Below are 20,574 nucleotides of genomic sequence, written 5' to 3' on the forward strand. Positions count from 1 at the left end.
TAGTGGTTAAGTTCAGCACGCTCTGCTTCAGTGGCCTGGGTTTGGGTCCCTGGCTCCAACCTACACCACCAGTCTGTCAGTGGTCATGCTGTGGCGGTGGCTCACATACAGAAAGGCGAAAATTGACAACAAATGTTAGCTCGGGGAGAATCTTCCTCAGCAAAAAAATAAAATAAAACAAAAGCCACCTTCAATGCCTCTCAGGTGCCTCCACAATGAGTCTCCCCTGCTTCTCCTGGCATTCAAGGTCCTCCAAGAATGCCCTGTTCCCCACAGCCCTCCACTGCACACTTCACACAAGCCAGCAATCGTGGATGGATAATGTGCTCAGAGCACTCAGCCCTGGGTCTAGTATATTGCAACGGTCCATCTTCTCTTAGGAGATGGAAGAATTCTTGAAATCAGAGACCATGGTTACTCATTGTATCCCTAGCACCTAATAGTGTTTGGCACATAGAAGGAACTGAACGAAGTTGGCAGAATGATGCTCCTCCCAAAAGATGTCCACATCCTGATCTCCAGAACCTGTTAGTATCTTACCCTTACATGGCAAAGGGAATTAAGCTGGCAGAAGCAATCAGCTGAACCTTGAGATAGGAAGATGATCCTAGAGTGTCCTGGCGGGCCCAGTGTTATCACAAAGGTCCTTATAACAGGAAAAGGGAGACAGAAGAGAGGGAACTAAAGAGGTGGCAGGGTGAGGAAGACTCAGTCAAAAGCTGATGCTTTGAAGATAGAGGAGGGGCCGTGAGGCAAGGAAGGTGGCTCCCTCCAGAAGCTGGAAAGGCAAGGAAATAGATTCTCCCCTGGAGCCTCCAGAAGGAACCAGTCCTCCTGACACCTCAGTTTGAGCCCAGTGAGACCCATTTCAGACTTCGACCTCCAGAACTGTAAGATAACAAATGTGTGCTGTTTCAAGCCACCAAGTTTGTGATAATTTGTTACAGCAGCCATAGGAAATTCATACATTCAACTCATTGAGTGAATGAGAGGATGGATGGATGCATGAATGGATGGATGGATGGATGGATGGATGGATGGATGGATGGAAGGATGGATAAAAGTGTCTGCCACCACCAAACTTGTGGCTTCTACATTATGCATCTGCTGTTTGGGCTTCCCCCGGTATCCGTTCCTTTTCCTCTGGAGAGCACCTCGATTTTGCTTTGGAAACCACTCTTCCTTCATCTTCAATCCACGCGTTCAGATGAGCTACCATGAGCGTCCAGCTTTAGGGGTGGCCCCTGGCCGTGGGGTTGTTGAATCAGAACACATCCCTATGGGCATTATTTGGTTCAGAATGGACACACAGCCACACTGGGACGTCTGCTGTAAGGTTAGGAACGCAAAGCTCTTTTCCTCCAGGGTATCGGAGAGGGAGGGGATGCTGAGTCAGTGGGATGTGCATGTGGAGCTCTTGGTGGCTATTTCTGTGAGCACGTAGGAAGGGTCTGCCTGAGAATGAAGATGATGTAGAGGAAAACACAACCGAGACATGGGACAAGTTCTTTATGTCGTTCCAAGGCCTAGACCTGGCCATGCTCTCCTTGGAGCTTAAGTTAGTTTGTTAGGTTTCTGTCATTGCAATAAAAAGGAAATGTACCCTCTTCCACTAAGGCCTTTGCTCAAGCCTCACTTCAACCAGAATTTGTCTGCTCACCCTGTAGAACTCAGCTAAAGCCATACTTCTCCAGAAAGGCTTCTCTGACCCCCAGATGGTACTCATCTCTCCTAACATTCCCAAAGCTTGATGCTCATTCACCCACTGAGAACCCGTTTCAGTGGGTCTTGGGCTGTGGTCACAGTTAGCACACTTATCCATCCTCACATAACGTGAACTCCTTGCCCTTGGACCATGACTTGCTCACCTTTACATCCCTCTCTCCCTACGGCCAGAAGCTGGCCTCGGACATGCAGGCATGCAAACGTCTGCTAAACCAAACTCTTTGCTAGAAGGAAATTTAATCACGTACCATCACTGCTGGGGGCTCCTGACAAGTCAGCAAAGACTGGGTGGCAGTTTCTGCCCTGAGGTGCTATTTTTGTGGAGGGAAGTGAATGAAACAGAATGCAAGCCTTCAGCACCAAGAACAGCATGCCAGCATGCATCACCAAACATCAGAAATTGAAATTCAGATTCTTGAGGCACTCTGTGGAAGCCTAACTTGACACAAAGCTGTTCATGAGTGCATCAAACAATTATGCAACATGAACGGAGTGCTTTCACAGTGAAACAAGAGCTGCAGCGGAAATGGCAGTACAAATACTCTTGTAAACACAGTGAAGGCACGTCCCTGCTTACAAGAAGTCTACATAAGTCTTTATGAAAGTGTGCGTCTGAGATTAGAATGTGAACTAGCCATTTTCTGTCATTTTAGGACACTGTGGACCTAACAGATCCCACAGAATGTGTCCTGAGTCAGGGCCCCATATTGCACAGCTCTGAGAGGCACCATGCTCGTGACACATAACAGATAGGGCGACAGCTTCATACTTGATCATACTGACAAAAATGGCACATCTTTTTTAGTCTTCTTGTAGCAAGATTGGCCCTACCAGTCATCCAATGGATCAGGTCAGAACTAGGATTTGTCTTTGACTCTTCTTTTCCTTATTCCCAACCTTGAATCCGTTAGTAAGTCTAGTCTTCTCTGCCTCCAAACTGTACACTGGATCCACCTGCTTGCCCTCCCTCCAACCACACCTAGACCCATCCAGCAGCATCACGTTCCTGCAATGTGCAACAACCTCTCAGGTCATCTTGATGCCTGTGGTCTGTCCAAAGCATGAATCAGACCACAACTCTCTCTTTAATCTTCAAAGAGTTGCCATGTCACTAAGAATCAAGCCCAATGTCCTGACTTTGGTGGATGAGACCTTCCCACCCCACCACTATGACAACCCCAGCACGTGCCCTCTGCCTCGGTCACCACACTCCAGCCACACTTCCCTTTTGCTGGTTCTCGAACAAGGTCAAATTCCCCACCTGAACTAGTCAGAGAGGAAAGCTCTCTCTTGCAACAGGTAAACCTGAAGTCTGGATGGCTGAACAAACAAGGTTTATTTCTCACGCATAGATCTCACATAAATTCATTGAGGATAAGGTGCTGTCCTCCATCCTGTAGCTTCACCATCTGAACACATTCTCCAAGGTCATGCAGGCAGACAGAGACAAAGCAGGCACCACAGCCCTGAAGTGCTTCAATCTGAGTGACACACATCATATTTAACAAAGTCCATTAGCCAAGTAGAACACGCAGCCTGAGCTCTGGGGTCTGCTTTCCAGGGAATCTAAACTACGACAGGAATGGAGAATGTAGGCAGGTGAGAGGAAGAGAAGTTCATAGATCATGTGGCCAGGGTAACCTACAAGGGAGTGACTTGGGAACATGGAGCTAAACATTGAGAAGAGACAGCCGAGCGAGAGTGTGACGGAAGAGCCCCCATGCTCAGGTCCCCAAGAACAGTCTGCTCTCTGAGACAGAGGCGGGGCCCCACAGGCAAGTGTGAGCTCGCTGGGACAGCACCTTACATCCTTAGGGACTTCCAAAGCTAGTCATGTATTCACCAAACACACTTATTGAGAGAACCTGTGTCCCCAAATCAGAGAGAGTTTTAGGCACTGAGATTCTAAGAAGGAGATCCAAAGTTAGTGTTGACTGCCTCCCAATCATTTTGGAAGTTGATGTGGTTATAAATATCAAAACTTCAAACATATGCATGTCCCATGAGTCAGCAATTCTAATTCTAGAAAATGATCAAGGATACGCCCAAGGATTTAGCTATAGAAATATTAATTGAAACTTACATTTTAATAGAAAAAACTAATCTAACTGTCCAAAAATAGGAGAATGTTGAGGACTGTTGGGAGCATCTATAAAGTGGAATATTCTTCAGATATTAAAAATAACGTTTTGGAAGAATTTTCAGACATGAAAAGCTAATTGTAATTTGTGGTTGACTGAGAAGAAAATAAACAGCTGCTCTATGAAAAATCAAAGATTACTATGAGTAATTATTATTACGGTCACTCACTACCTTCTTATCTTTATATTGGTGCTGTGCGGACTCCCTGGATGAACATTATCAAACGTAGTCTTTATAATAACTTTACTGGATGCAGACGTGCTCCCATTTTAAAGAAGAGGAAAGTGAGCTCGTCATCGACTGGTCATTCTCCATTTCCCTCCAGATCCACTTCTCTGTGCTGTGTCCCTGCCCTGGACTGTGTCATCTCACTCCTTCCTTCCCTCTGCCTCCTGGTCAGGATCAGCTAACGGGAGGCGCCGGCAGTAGATGAGAGGCTGGTAAGAGAAAGCTCAGGTGATTTGTTCCACTTGCTCCTTCACCACTGGCTGCAGCCCAGGGTAAAGTTTGTCTCAACATCACACCTACAGCCAAGGGGCCTGCTATGGACTGAATGTTTGTGTCCCCTAAAAATTCCTATGTTGAAGCCCTCATCCCCAGTGTGATGGTATTCAGAAGTGGGGCCTTTGGGAGGGGATTAGCTTAGATTAAGTTGTGAGGGTAGGGCCCTATGATCGGATTAGTGCCTTTATAAGGGGATGAGATCAGAGCACTCTCTCTCTCTCTCACCACCATTTAAGGACACAGCAAGAAGGCAGCTTCTGAAGCTGGGGCCTCACCAGACACTGAATCTGCTGTTTCCATGATCTTGGATTATAACAGGTGGTACTATTACTCCATCCATTTAAAGATGATAAACTGAATCCTAGAGTTAATAAATAATTCATCAAAGGCTATGGACAGATGTCCCACAATTCCTGACAATAAAGTGTTTCATAATATTCCCTGTTTATCCTTTCAGTGTCTGTAGGATCTGTAATGATGCCTGCTCTTTCATTCCTGATGTTGTGTCCTTTCTCTTTGTTTCTTGATAAGTCTGGCTAGAGGCTTATGAAATTTATTGATCTTTTCAAAGAGCCAGCTTTTAGTGTAATTTTTCTATATTTTTCTGTTTTCAATTTCATTGATTTCTGCTCTGATCTTTGTTATTTCCTTCCTTCTGCTTGCTTTGGAGTTGATTAGTTCTTCTTGTTCTACTTGCTTAAGAAAGAAGAAAATTCCTGGTTTGAAACCTTTCTTGTTTTAAAATACAAATATTTAAAGTTATAAATTTCTCTCAAAGCACTGCTTTAGTTGCATCTCACAAATTTTTTTTAAACAGTTTTATTTTATTTATTTATTTATTTATTTTAAAGATTGGCACCTGCGCTAACAACTGATGCCAACCTTTTTTTTTTTTTCTGCTTTATCTCCCCAAACTCCTCCTGTACACCGTTGTATATCTTAGTTGCAGGTCCTTCTAGTTGTGGGATGTGGGACGCTGCCTCAACATAGCCTGACGAGCAGTGCCATGTCGGCACACCAGGATCCGAACCCTGGGCCACCGCAGCAGAGCACACGAACTTAACCACTCGGCCACGGAGCCAGCCCCGCATCTCACAAATTTTTATATCTTGTGTTTTTATTTTCATTCAAGAGAAAAGAATTCTCATGTCCTGTGTGGCTTCCTCTTTGACCCATAGGTTATTTAGGAGCATGACTTTTGGTTTCCAAATTTGGAGAAATTTCCAGATATCTTTCTGTTACAGATTTCTCATTTAGTTTCTTTGTAGCCAAAGAATATGCTTTATATAACTTAAATTATTTTAAATATATTGAGGTTCATTTTATGGCCCAGAATATGGTCTATCCTGGTGAATGTTTTATGTGCACTTGAAAAGAATGTATATTCTGCTGCTGTTGGTGAGTTGTTCCGTAAGCATTAATTAGATCAAGTTGGTAGAGACTCCTGTCCTGGTCTTCTTTGTCATTACTGATTTTCTGCTCACTTGTTCCATCAAGGTGGAGTATCATAGTCTCCAACTATAATTATGGATTTGTGAATTTCCCTTTTCAATCCAATCAGCGTTTGCTTTAAATATTTTAAAGTTCTTTTATTAGTTGTGTACACTTTCAGGAGTGTCTCTCTTAGTTAATTGACCTCTTATCTTTATGTAATGTCCCTCCTTATCCCTGACAACATTCCTTGTTCTGAGGTCTACTTTGACTGACATAAATACGGCCACTCCAACCTTCACCCAATAAGTGTTTCCACGATACATCTTCTTCCACCTTTAACCTTTACCCTAGCAACATCCTCATACTTAAAGTGAGTTTCTTGTAGTGGCATATTGCTTGGTCTTGCTTATTTACTAATCCAATAATCTCTGCTTTAAAATGGTTTTAAAAGCTTAGAATGTGTAGGACATTTGAGTTTAATACCATTACTGATATGACTGGATTTAAATCCACCATTTTGCTAATTTCCTTTTTGTCCCAATTATTCTTTGTTGTTTTCCCTTTTTCTGACTCTTTCTGGATTATTTGGGTGTTATTTATGATTTCATTTTGTCTCCACTACTGGCTTATTAGTTATACTTCTTTTTAAATTGCTTTGAGGGTTGCTCTGCTTTAAAATGATTCAGTGAAGAAGAATTCAAATTTGCCAAAAGAGAGAACATGGAAGGTAACTGTTTACTTATGAAAAACTCCCCTATTTTGGAGAATGGATCCACTAGGGATTCTAAGCTCTAATCATCTCCACCAGTGTGTTGGCAGGGTTCTATTTGCACATAAAATTGATAACCAGCTTCCAGCATGATGGCAGCACATTGGTATCAACAAAGGGGACAGTGACAGAGTGAGGCTTCCAGGGCTGGTTAGAGCCTTAGCATCCTGGTGTCACTCCTGGCCTTCCTCACCTGCCACTCCATAGGGCAGTCCCTGCATGGCAGGCTGGACTGGACCAGGAGGAAAAGCCTCAACGTGGCAAATCTTTCTGCCTCCCTCTCTGCTACTCCTCCTGTGCATCCACCCTGTGACCACAAAGAGAAGCACCTAATCAACTCCATCTCTGCCCAAAAGGCAGCAGGGCATCCATCATCGCTCTCCTGAGGAAGAGCAATGGGTTCTGCTTCGTCGCACACTGGGATCTTTAAGGATGAATTGGGACAGCCCCATCCATTCCCAAATGTCAGTTAGCTGAGTTCAGACTCGCATAATAATACTCACATTGTCTGAGAAGCTGAGTATTCAAAAGGTGAATAAAATTCTCAAAGACAAGGAAAAAGATAATGTCCCAACTTCTAAATTAATTAGAAAGGCAAAGGCAGGTTCTTTAGACACTGTTGCTGGGATCGCTGAGCAATCATGAAGCTGTGCAGAAGCATCCAAAAATGAATATCCTTGCCTCAACAATGGAGGGTATGGCGCACCAATAATTCACTAAAACAAAGTCTCATTAAGAACATGATCCATCACCTTGAAAATCTAAAACAGAAAGACTTGACTTCCCAAATGCTTCCCTTTTAATTACGTGCTATCCTTTTGCCCTGTATTCTGATAAAACTTCAATACCAAGATTTCCCAGCGATGACACCGTCAACGCATCCCTGAATCCAACCTTGGGGCACACCCAGATGTTCTTCCAAGTCGCTAGGACTGAGCCCTCCCCCTGCTTTGTAGGACTTGGCAAGAAGCCGTGAAACAACCAAGGCTCTTGTGCGCCCAGATTAAAGTGAGAACATTCACAGCAGATGAAGAGGTCACTCCACGTGGTCAGGCGCTGGTCAGACAGGCACCGGCCAGTCCAGTGCTCTCTCTGGAATGTCAGTTTTGAACCGAATGGCAAAGCGCTGGTTCTGTCAGCTGCAGGGCCCGACATCCTCCCCCCTGACTCTCAGAGCTGCTGGGCCTGCCATCCTCCCCAGGCCTGATTTTTCTGTTTGTATTCCTGCTCCATCAGCCACATTCTTCTTCCTATAAATTCTCCTTTCACTTATGTTCACCTGAATTAGCTCCTATTTGGGGGCTTTTGTTGTTGTTGTTATAAAACAGCAATTGTTACCTGACAATAGGTGGCAGGTGACAGACCTTCAGGGAAATGAGGGCCATTTTCACCCGGTTACCTAGCTGAGCCGGCGGGAGAGCAGCGAACACCATTCCTATTCCAGGATGGGAACCGCCGTCCACAGCGACTGATATCAGCTCCGCTCCCCAAGCTGTCTGCTCTGCTCCCCCGGCCAGTGCTCACTGAGGAGGAGGCTCTGGGGATGGAGATTCCAGCTAGGAAGGATCAAGACGACAGTGGGAGGAGAGCTGGCTGCTTCTGATGCCCCAGCCACCTTGAAGTAAGGTCACCTCAAATCTGTCAATTCTCACTCTAGGCGTGGACTGAGCCCCAGTAATGTCCCATGGCCGTGCTTGGAGAATCTCATCTCCACCCTCTGAAGGGTGAGGTCAGCTGACAACTCGATTCAGGGTTTGTTTGGGTTGCTGAATTCTAGCAGCTGGTGAAAGGCAGAGTGAATCTTCAGAGCAGACACCAACAACTGTGACGGTGCCATTCGGAGGACATGGGAGACCCCAACCCACCCTGACGTGCTCCAAATCTGGGGGCCCCTTTCTGTATACATTAGGGTTCTTTAGTTGCTAGCAACACAATCAGTCTGGAAAATTCAAGCCATTAGAGAATTCATAGAAGCTCATAGAATCAAAGAAAAGGCCAAGGAGCCACGTTCAGAAAGGACAGAAATCTGGGCAGCTCCAGACACTCAAGAATTGCAACACTGACATGCCGCATGCGTGCCTCCACCGGACTGAGCATCTCCAGCCACTCTCAACCCTTTGTGACTTTGCTCAGGAGTCAGAGTCTGCGGAGCAAATATCTGAGGCTGTGCTGAGGAGGCATGCTTTCTCCTCGGCCAGGAAAGCTCAGGGTGCCTTCAGCCAGGTCCCACCAGACTTTGTCCAATGGGGTTAGTGGATTCCCCAAAAGGGAAATAATCAGATGACATGCCCAAAGGAAGGCGGAGTGGACACTGGGTGAAGGGTCAGCAATCAGGGGGCTTACTCGAAGGGCTCCACCCCAATGGGCATCTGGGCCTGGGTTCAAAGGCTCTCAGCAGGAAACAGCTAGAGCATCCACCGAAGTCCCTAGTTGTGCTTCTTACAGTATGGAGGTTCGGTGCACCCCCGGAGGCTGCCGTCTAAGACCCAAGGCCACGTTTAAACAAAATTACACAAATAATCACACATGTTCAGAGCTCAAGGGTCACGGAAGGGCAGTTCTTTAATTTGCCAGCTGTTCTTGCTGTGGCACATAAAGCCACTTTGCAGGCGGGAAGCATGAGTTACACAGTGGGTAGCATGTCCCATAAGGGTGGCCCGCAGAGTGGCCAGTCCCACGGGCAAGGCAGGGTCTCACTCAAGGTGGTGTGCCTGGAGCCCAGAGGGAGGATAGGAACATGGGTTTGCCCAGGACTGAGGGGGTTTCAATTTTAAAACCAGGATAGTCCCAGGAAAATCATCTTCATTTTCCTGGAATTGAAAGTATTCCCAGCAGTCAGGACTGTGAGTTTTAAAGTCAGGAAAGTTCTGGGCAAACCTGGGATGCTCTACCTGGTCACTCTAACCTGGGGTAACAGCAAAGACTTCAGTCTCTGACGCCAGCATTAACACAGCTCCTTCTCCATGAACAGTGGGTCCCAGGTAACCCCTGCTGGCCCATTCCCAGGGCTTTGGGACACACTTGGCCTGGAAAATCGCAGACATTAAAATGTAATTTAAGACATTTGATGTACAAGGCATTAAAAGGCATGAGTCCAGCAAATTCCTTGAAATTCCTAAGTTCCCATCCTACCTTTGTGTTGCTTCATCAACTACTCAACAACTTCAACAGCAACTACTGCAGCGTGTGATATGATGCGATGGGGCTGATAACGTTTTTGCCTGGTTTTCTACTATCTGCCTGTGCAGGTGCTGTCTGGGTCACTCAGTACCTGGAAGGCAGGCAGTGGGCCTCCATACCCTCGGACTCCCCAGGGGCCGGGCTAACGTCCGTTATTTACTATGGAGCAGAATAGCACAGATTCATTTTTGCACTCCAAAAAAATAATAATGACAGCTTCATCAACATTAGCATTTAGGTATGAAATATATGGCACCAATGCCTAATTAACATAGTAATTAGACATATTAATATATTTTCTTCTTCATTTCAAATCCATAATCTACACTAATTGCTTTTAATGTACTCATTTTGGATGGATGCTGATATTTGAGAGTGTAAAATTATAACTTACGCCATTAACCAAAATCCAGTGGCAGCAAAGTCGTCTCTAATGCAATTATGCTTCTTGTCTGTGTTGTTACCAGCCAGCGGTCCCGAAGAGACAAGGATATTTTCATTTGCCAATTACCCGAGCAGGACAGGGTGATTATGACTAGGTATTAGCATTTCTCTCCCACACTGCAGCTCCACACGGATACCAGACAGAATGGTGGCTGCAGCTCCATCAAGACTGAGAAAAGCAGCTCAGGACACGGAGTGTGTGTGTCATTCAGACACAGTAGTTTTCTTTCCTGAGTCAACAGCAAACCAAGTGGCATAGTCCTGAATCTTCCTGACTGGGTTCATGAAAGGCCTTAAAGGAAGGTGGAGAGCTTGAGCAAACTGGGACCTGGGATGTCTGGTTAGTGTCCAGGTGACAGGATGGGTTCTCTCCAATCGGGGTCCCATGTAACTTTCCTCGTCATGGCAGCCGCTCAGGCTCAGGACTGCCACCCTGGCACCCAGCCACTGCCCACCCCACATTGGGCCCCCCTGCTCCCCATCCCTCCGCCTGCCCCAGCATAAGCTGGTCTTGGTGATTTAGGGTCCCTCACCCGCTCTGTGCACGCGCTCAGCAAATCCCAGCTGATGGCCAGGCCCCCTTAGTGAAAGCGTAGACAAGGACTCAGAGCCCTGCATTTTATGGCGGACATAGTGCTACACGGCTGTCTCACATCTGAGTCAAGCACACATTCTCCCTCGTTCCACCTGAACAAAAGAGGATTCATCCTGCACCAAGGTAGGTGGGCCCCATGGCTTCAGAGCCCAGAATCCCTTGTGAATAACGTCGGCCTGACCGCCAGTAGGGGCAGATCCTGCGGGAAGACAGGGAGAAAGCATTGTGTGCAGAAGTCCTGGGCTCCAGTCCTGGCCGCTGACCACCGACCTCCCCACCCCCCGGGCTGGTCCCTCTCCCGTCTCTAAGGCTCCGTTTGCTCATGTGAAAGAAGAGAGGTGGAACAAGAGGCTGTAACCGCCCTACCAATGTCAACATTGGCTCAAAGGCCAACTGAATTGTGCCTTCTTTCCCAAGGGCCCAGGGCACCTGCACCAGGTGAAGTTAATCCCTCCTTTCAGGAAGCTTTGAGCACCTGCCTACAATGAGATGTACCTTAACTTACCCATATGCCGTCTTACCTGCGTTCCACCAGAAGGGGGAGTGCCTCTATTCTCTCTGTGCTTTTGCCCCGCAGGGGAGGAAAAAATACTTCCTGCATCCAGCTTCATTGACTGGGGCCCTGCAAATTAGACTGACAAGACAGATGAACAAGAGACAAACACACAGAAGTTTACTGACACACGCACGCTCAGACACAGGGGAGCACTTGGTGAGGAGAGACTCAGAGGGGTGGCTGGAACTCGGGCTCATAAAGCATCTTAACAAAAGGACAATAAATTTGTAGAGAAGTGACAAGACAAAGGAAAAGGGCTTTGAGTTTCTACAGGTGGCAAATTGTGGGAAGGTAAATATATGGGGAAACTAACGGTAGTTAGGGACTGGTTAGCAAAGTTTGTTACGCAGATTTCTCTGGGCTGATAAGAGTCTAGAGTTTTCTCAGATGATTAACTTCTGTCCTTCCTGGCAGAGAGAGGAGGGGGCACGCCTTTTCAAATTGATGGTCTGCTTTCAGGGAAATAGGGGGAGCGCAGAGAGCTTTTCTTGCATCAGCAGCTTCTCAATCGCCTTCAGCTCAAAATAACCTTTATGCCAAAGTAGCCTATTTTGGGGTGACGTGTTCTGCTCCCAGGGGCTACTCAGCACAGCCTTCTCAGGAGGAGAGAGCGTTACCCACGAAAATCTGCTGGAAGTTTCCCCTATTCTCTAGTGCTCCCACACTGTCGTAAATTTTATTAGTCTTAAACGCCAAACGCTATGCTAATGAAACATCAGCATTCCACATCTAACCTCTGCTGTTGGGAAGATGCATTTCATTTTTCAATTAAAAGCTGATTTTCGACGTTCAGCACTGTTCTGCATCCCCATTACCTCTTTAATTAATTTAGCATCTCTCAACCAGCAGTTGCTAAATTGCCCAAGAAGAGATGGGAAAACGAAACGGAAGCAGCTCGAGCCCAAGGTGAGCAGGCCTCTGGAGCGCCAGGAGACGCATGGCTATTTGAAGAGGAAAGCATTTATCTGACAACGCTTGGCTTAAACAGCAATTAGTCAGGAAGGAAAGACAAAGCCATTTAGAAGGGACAGTTGGCAGGCCCCAGGCCAGCGCCGGGGAAGATCTTCAGAACCCGATACTGCACTTTAACAGGAAGCCTTAATTAGTTCCTGGGGGAATCGGACAGAGAGGTTTCCTACGACCTTCTTATTTGCTTTCCTAGGGGTTTTGTTTTAGTTCCTTTTGTTCTTTAGAGCAACAGTTCCTCAAGGCCCATGTCAAAGGAGACATCCCCTAGTGGCCTGGGTGCTGCCGTGGACATCTGGGCCTGGGGCCCGCAGTGATCTGGACAAGAGTCTCGGGGTGACTGCAGAGGAGGAGGCACATTCAGAGGGGCCTCGTAGCCGCGCCCTCACTGCACCACCCTCCCCATGGAAGCTGCGCGTTAGCCACTCCCTGCTGATTGACCAGAAGAGCCCTGTCTTAGCAAGGCACTTTGGATCAATCTCTTTTGAAGAACCTAGAGCCCCACAAGCACCACCACTCAGTAAAGGGTCCACTTGGGTCATCGCCTCTCCCTGGAAGTCAGCTGAGGCCTGAAGACCTGAGGTTGTCGGGATGATGAGACACCCAGCGTCTGCATCCAGCATCTATGTGCTCCAGACACCCCACTGTGAGTGGAGGGAAATGCAGGCTCATCCCTCTGCCCTTCAGCTGGACCAGTGGTGCTCCCCCTGGCTGCACGTTAGAATCACCTGGGTTCAGACTCAGGATTCGGGATTCCATCCCCAGAGGTTCTGATTTACTGGGTCTGGGGTAGACCCAGACCTGGGGCGTTTTAGAAGCTCTGCAGGTGACTCCAATGCCCTCCCCTGCTGAGCAGCCCTATCCAGGTTAAGCCTCACCGCCTCCCACACGGAATTGGGCAGGGGAGGCGTCTATGCACAGCCCACTCCAACAGCCAGAGAGGAACTCCACAAAGCTCCATTCCTGTCCCTAGAAACCTGGTTCCCAATCAGCCTACAAGGTCCCTGCTATACGGGACTGCGATGTTAATGGAAGACCCGGTGCCCACCCCAAGGGCCTGGGACCACAGCAACATGAGGACAGGCAAGACTGCCAAACCCTTCACACCTGCAGGGAGCTGGACACATACCAGACTGTCTTAATTGGGCCAGATTTTTCTACCTTCAACCCTATTGCCTCCCTTCCTCAGAGATGGAGTCCTCTCCATTGCATGTTATATGTCATTGTGCTTTACATTACAAAGTATTCATTTTATTAATAATAATTATCCTGACTAGTATAATAATAATAATAATAGTAATAATAAGTATCCTGACTAGTACATCCCAGTACTGCACTCACCCTGACTACACAGTTGTGCTTGCAAAGAGCCCTCCGAAAGAGAGATGCGTCATTACGGGAAGGGCCCTGGTGTTTCTGGGAAGTCTTGCTGACAAGGGTCACAAATTATCCTTGCCTTCAAACATATTACCCACTGGCAAAGACCATCTCTCCTGACCTCTAGGGTCCCTGGCTTCAGGCTCTCCACAGATCCCCTCCCGCACTCTTCCTCCATCATGAACGTGAATTTCAGCCTGCATGACTGGGGGCCTGGCTCCCTCTCTGCTGAAGACGAATCCGGAGAATCATGCTGTCTGTCTGAAATCACTGTTCCCAAATCAGTAGAGAACACATTTATAACTGTGAAATTGCCCCAGACTAAAGCATTTCTTGCCAAAGGGATGCAGCATAATTAAACTGCAAACAATAGCAAAAAATTAAACTTTAATTTTTACTATCTTTAGAGGTGTCTGCTAAAAGCTTTCCTTTAAGTAGCTCACTTTTCCGGGGGATAAAATGGCACTAAGTGCTTTCACTAGTGGACATTTGGGGGTTTTTTTCTGGAGTAGATGTGAGAAATGTCAGATCTGCATCAACAATTAACACAAAATGAAAGCCTTTTGAATACTGAGTTTGTAGTTGGCTTTTTATTTATCTGTTCACACATAGAAGTGCCTACTATGTGCCAGACACTGGGAAAATGTGATCTGAACCAGAAACTGAGTTTAAAGTGATAATAAAAAGCAGCAGCTGGGAATAGGGATGAGTCCTCACTGAGAGGCGGGACCTTGGTCACCCTGGAAGGTCCCTTCTTCCTGAGCCTCTGTTTTCCCCTCTGCACCTGAGAAGCATGCGGGTCTGCTAATGCGTAAGCTCCTTTTCATTCATCCATTCCTCACTCATTCATTCACTCACCCCGGTGTTTTCAGAGCACTGACTCTGTCAGGCACTGCTCTCAGTTCTGGGGTTCAGTTGCACACAGAAGGGACAGACTCCACCACCTCCCAGAGCCTACATGTGATGAGGAAATGGACCATACGCAAGAGGAATGAAGAACACAGGCGCCATATTGGAGCATGGAGCAGGTCAGGGAGAGAGACGAGGCAGGAAGAGGGGATGTAAAAGGATTGGGCAGGGAGGGCACAGGATGTGTAGAGAGACTGGACGGTTGCCTCTGGAGCTCCCCCTTGGGGTTGTGCCCCACCCTTGCTCCACATCACCTCATCCAGTGGTCATTTCTCAACCCATCTCTCCCTTGACCACCCCATAGCCTTCGGCAGGTGGGTCTGGTCCTCCTGAAAGACCTTCTTCGTTTGGCTTCCAGGGCGCTACCATCTCCTGGTTTCCTCTCTTCTTTTCTGGCTGTTCCTTCGTAGTCTCTTTTGTGGGTTCCTCCTCCTCTCCATGACCCTGGCATGCCAGAGATCCTAGGGGCTCTGCCTCTGACCACTTCTCCCTCCAGCATCACTTACTCACTAGGTGGTCTCATGCAGGCTCTGACGGCTCCCACATTTATATCTCCAGCCAGGATCCTCCCCTGAGCCAATGGGTTCCGTGACTTCTGTGTATTAAGCACATCTTTTTATTCTGATGCTTTGACATCTGGGGACTTGTTGACCCTGGAGGGACTGCTCCTCCCAGGTCTATCCAATTCCTCGAGATAGTAAATGATTGAGTGCATTTTTCATATGTAAACCAACCAATCCAGAGTCCACACCCCCAACCACCTGCTCTATCTGGCTGTCTCACACTGGGGGACACTAGCCCCCTGCCATAGTCACCCCAGGTGCAGGTACCAGGCCCAGAGCCCACTAAAATTACTCAAACGAGCCAACCCTAAACCTGCTTGCTTTGCCTCACCTGCTTCTTCCTGTGGAAATCACAATAAAGGCTTTTGGCCATGTTTTCTCCTCACTCCCTCTGCTTCTGACCAGCCCTGGTGCTTCTCCATGTGACCCCCATTGCATGGTGTGCCCCCTTCTCTTGGGAACTGTGAGTCACAAACTATCTTTTCAACAGCAATCATGTCCCAATCTGTAGGCTTCATCACACCTGAAAAATAATAAAACCCACATTTTAAGTCAATCTATTCTGAATGTCAAGTTGACACTTTTATCAGTCATATCAGTGCTTGACAACCCACTCCAAATCTTAATGATCTAAAAAATCTGTTTGCTGTGATCCTGTGGATGAGTGATTTGAGCTAGGCTCAGCTGGGCAGTTCTTCTGTTGGGGTCACTCCTACAGAGGCCATCATCCAGCAGCCCGGCAGGATTGGAGAGACGAAGGTGGCCTCACTCATGTGGCGGGTGCTTGGTGCTGGCTAATGGGCAAAGAGTCTGGGAGCCTCAGCCAGGAGAGCTCCTTTCTGTTCCACATGGACTCTGACCCTCCTGTGGGCTAGACTGGGCTTCTTCATGGCCATCTCAGCACCTCAGGGCAAGTTCCTAAGACAGTAAGAGCAGAAGCTGCAAAGGCTCCTGAGGCAAAGGCTCTGATGCCACACGTCACTTCTGCATTTTGTTGGCCAAAGCAAGTCTCGAGACCAGCCAGACTCAAGAGTTGAGGAGACAGACCTCTTAATGGAAGGAGCAGCAAAGGCCCATTGCAGAAGGCCGTGGATTCAGGGAAGGGAGGCATTGCAGTCACCACAGCATCTCCAATGTGGCTCAACTCAACATGCCCTAATATGTCTAAAACTGAGCTCTGATGTTCACCCCAACCAGCCCCTCCCGCAGCTGTCTTCTTCCCATTAGGGGTAGCTCCATTCTTTCGGGAATTCAGGCCACACCTTAGTATGATGCTTGACTCCTCCCCTTCACTCACACCTCACATCAATCCAGCAGCAAAATCTGTTTCAAAATCTTCAAAATGAACCAAGAATGTATCCATTTCTCACAATGCCCATTGCCACCAACTTGGTCCAAGCCTCCAGTCTCTCCAAGCTGGATCATCCCAGCCATCCCCCTTCTAGAGCAAACGTCCCCTGTTCAGTGGTGATTACTGCTGACAGAACCTGCGGATTCTTGTTCTATTGGCTTTGCATCTCACCAGACTCATTGCATCCCATCTCATCTTCAGCAGTTCCAAGCAACCCATTTCTATGCCCTATGGCCTCAAATGTCTTCACCAAATTCTTAGCAATGGCTGATGAGGTGTCAACATTCTGTCCTGAGATCTAATTATTTGAAAGTCATCTTTCAAACCCATGGTTTCCAGAATGTTTTGATACTTCACTCCCATCTGTTAAAGAAGAAATGAGTATAGTCTCCTAATGATGTATATTTATTTCTTGATTAAATCTACATATCAATGACCAAATTAATACATAGCTATGTGCTAGATATTATTAACCAGACCCTCCAGACCTGTGCCCCACCCTTCTCCTGGTTCTGTACCTGGAACACTGTCCAGCATGGACTATATCAACAGCCCCCACATCTTTCGGCTTCCATTGAGCAGCCCTCAGGGAGCCTGGAAGATGCGAGAGAAGAAACAGTATGAGGCCAGGATACTACTTCCCAGCTACCTCCCTGAGGGATGTCATGGCCTTCACCTGCCCAGCTCCTCTCTGGAGATCCCTGGGTGCTGCCTATGCCTATGGTTTCTCAACACCCTGACCACATCTCCTAAAGGGACCCCTTGTCATGGGGTCCCAAGAAGAAGTGTATGGCTCACAAAATTAGAATAATTCAATAAGAGTTTAGTAAATGCACTGTTTATAGTGATGAGAGCAGGATGGAGAAGAACCACAGTGGATTTCACAGTGACTCAGGGCTAGTTGCCGAATCACACTCACTAGACCCACCAAACAGGGAGAGTGGACCTGAACCCCGAAGGGCAGAATTCTGCAGAGAGGCTGCCTGGAGAGGAGCAGGGCCCTCGAGTGGAGGAAGTCAGCCACCCGATGCAATCCCCTGGAAGGAGGGGAGTGAGCCAGAGGAATAACTACCATGTCCTCCCACTCCTTCCTCTTTCCAAAAGCCAGCCAGGGCTCCCCACTGCCCAATCCCAACAAGAGACCAGAGGGTGGGGGTCCAGACAGAGCTCACATAGGGTGGGGGCGGAGGGGCAGAAGTGAGAGTCCTTCTGAAGGGGAAAAGGCATCCAGCATTGCCTTTATTCAAGGCTCCTCGGATCATCTCGATGTTGAGGGCACCGCCTCTTCCCTGCAGGAACTCCCACGGATAAAACGTATATTATGGACATACAAAAATTACCAAGTGTAATTTCTGCAGAGTAAAGATAAGTATCGACGGATTGATGGATGTTCTGGTGTTTTCTGACCACACTTGGGGCTGGTGTTGTGCACCTTCCAGATGCACGCACCCCACTTGGAGGACCCCTCTGATACGGGGCCTGCTGGGGTCAAGAGCCGGGAAGGCAGGTGAGGAGTTGAGAATCCAGCCACCACCCGCTCCCTGGAGGTCCTCAGCTCCGAAATTTGAGCCCAGCAGCCCTCTGCTCAGAGGCTGATCTCTTTTGCTCAGAGCTTATCTGCCACACCGCCCTCCTGTGCTGGTCAGACAAATCTCTCTGGGGGAAGGAGTGCACGGGGAAGCTTCATATGACCCGTCCAGCCGCTGGTCAGTCCCTGCACACAGCTAGGGCACTTCAGAGATGATGTAGGAGTTGCTTTCCTGGCCTCATCAGGTTCCACTCACCTTACCGCGTGCATCTGCCAGTGAAGAGATTTCCCTGATTGTCTATGCACAGCCGGCTAGGGGAGCAGTAGGCCACTTGGTCACATGCACGGGAAGGCCAATGGTCTCTGCAACCATCCTCAAGCTCAAGGGATTGAGCTGAGTCAGCCCTGTGGCTCAGACAGGCATCCGCTCCTCTTCCACCACTGGAGTAAGGGAAGGCGCATGAGTTTCTTATGGCTGCCAAAACAAATCACCACGAGCTGGGTGGTTTAAAACATAGAATCTACCCTCTCATAGCTCTGGAGACTACAAGTCTGAAATCAAGGTATCATCGGGCCAAGCTCTCTCCAAAGGCTCCAGAGGAGGATCCTTCCTCGCCTCTTAGCTGCCAGTGGCTGCCGGCATTCCTTGGGTGATGGCTGCATCACTCCAACCTCCACCTCAGCCTTCATGTGAGCACCTTCCCTGGTGTGTCTGGGTCTCCACGTGGCACTCTCCTCTGTGTCTCTTCGTATAAGGACACTCATCCTGTTAGACCAAGGGCCCATCCTACTCCAGGATGACCTCGTTTTCACATACACACTAATTACATCTGCAAAGACCCTATTTCCAATAAGAACATTAGGAGGTACCAGAGGTTAGGACTCCAACATACTCTTTGGGGACATAATTTAACCCACTGCAGAGGGGTGCAAGGCAACAGGTGGCTCTTCAAAAATGAACGTGAAGAGTATGATTTGGGCGCCACCAAACACCTAGGAGTGTCCTTTTGTCTGGACTTCTTCCCACAGGGGACACTCCAACTGCACCCAAGAGACAATCTGGGGTCCAGTGAACTCTCCTCTCTAAGGAGCCCAATTTAAGAGAACACCTTTTCTAACACGTGTTCTATTACATGGTATTAGAGAAAAAGATTTGCCTAAAAGCCCCAGGAATCGCTATAAAGGTTTCAGAACAAAGCATTTAATTACCTTTCACACACTATGGCAATTTTTACTTTAAAACGCCTTCTGCATTAATATGAATTCCTCCTGAACACCCCTGGTAAAAATAACCTTGTAAAAAGCATCTCTCTGAGGCAAATAATCAGAGTCTATCCCGCGGTTACACCATCTGCAAACCTCCCTCGTTAGCCCCCACACAAATGTATTTAAGAAGCGGTTTCAAATGCATAAAACCAGGAAATAAGAAGTCACTTCCTCACCGAGGTCCAGCCAAGGAATATATTAAGGATCTTCAAATCCTGACTTTTCTGAAATCTCTCAAATTCCTGCTTTCCATGGAGAAATTGATAAGTTCACCTCTGTGTCCCCATCCTATAAGCCAAAAGAAAATGAATGAATTTTCTGAAGAGTTCAACTGAGTTTCATATAAAGAGCATCAAAGTTCAAAGTCTTTATAAAACAATGTCAACACCAATTTCCAAGAGAAGAAGGAGATATCCAAGTGTCAAAAAAAATTATATCTAGGAGTCTCTGATAAAAAGGAGCATAGTATAGAGAAGAGGACAAAAATGTTGAGAATATTGGTTTTGACTGTCTTTGTTAAATATTCTCCGCCATAGGGTCAGCATGGATCCAGAGGGATCTTCCCGCAGGTTTACCCAACATTCACTCCACGTTCACTCACCTCTCCAGGGGAACGACTCACAGATGGTTCACCAACACCAGGAGAGGTCAAAATACTCAAACTCATAAAGCAGACCTGAAAAATCTTGCTAAGGTCATGTTTATTGTTAAAGATTGTTTTTTAATTTTTCCTTTTTCTCCCCAAAGCCCCCCGGTACACAGTTGTATATTTTTAGTTGTGGGTCCTTCTGGTTGTGGCATGTGGGACACCGCCTCAGCATAGCCTGATGGGCCGTGCCATGTTCGCGCCCAGGATCCAAACCAGTGAAACCCTGGGCCACCAAAGGGGAGCGCGCGCAAACCCAACCACTCAGCCACAGGGCCGGCCCAAGGTTATGTTTAGATATGAAAATATTTCATAGATTTATAAGTCAATGTGAAAAATTTAATATGCAAATATTATACATAGGTCAAATAATTTGGTTTGAAAATATAACCAAAATATCTAAGGTAGCGATGCCAAATAAAGCTGAAAGAGAACAAGATAGCAGCTCATGGTTGGAGAAATGAAGAGAGATGAAGGCGCCTGCAACGACACCTGGATGAAAACAGAGAAGGAGGGGCAGATTAGGAAGAGGAATGTTGAGCTTGGGATCAGCTTGGAAACCAGACAAATGAAGTTAACAGAGCAATTAACTGAAGCACCCAATAAACAAGGCAACTAC

The 20,574-nt window shown here is 47.3% G+C and overlaps 1 long non-coding RNA gene across 1 annotated transcript in view; it reads right to left on the reverse strand.

The window, feature by feature from the left end:
- Positions 1–10,148: 10,148 nt before the first annotated feature.
- LOC138920534 (uncharacterized) overlaps positions 10,149–20,574 on the reverse strand; it is a 62,113-nt gene continuing 51,687 nt past the window's right edge. The window contains exons 2-7 of the long non-coding RNA XR_011431904.1: positions 19,486–19,597; positions 18,300–18,484; positions 17,034–17,109; positions 15,496–15,687; positions 11,315–11,427; positions 10,149–10,992 (exon numbers count right to left, since the gene is read on the reverse strand). This is a non-coding gene — a long non-coding RNA (uncharacterized lncRNA). The remainder of the gene's footprint in view (positions 10,993–11,314; positions 11,428–15,495; positions 15,688–17,033; positions 17,110–18,299; positions 18,485–19,485; positions 19,598–20,574) is intronic.

The sequence above is a fragment of the Equus caballus genome, chromosome 1 (assembly GCF_041296265.1).
Source record: "Equus caballus isolate H_3958 breed thoroughbred chromosome 1, TB-T2T, whole genome shotgun sequence".
In the NCBI taxonomy this organism is placed as follows: domain Eukaryota; kingdom Metazoa; phylum Chordata; class Mammalia; order Perissodactyla; family Equidae; genus Equus; species Equus caballus.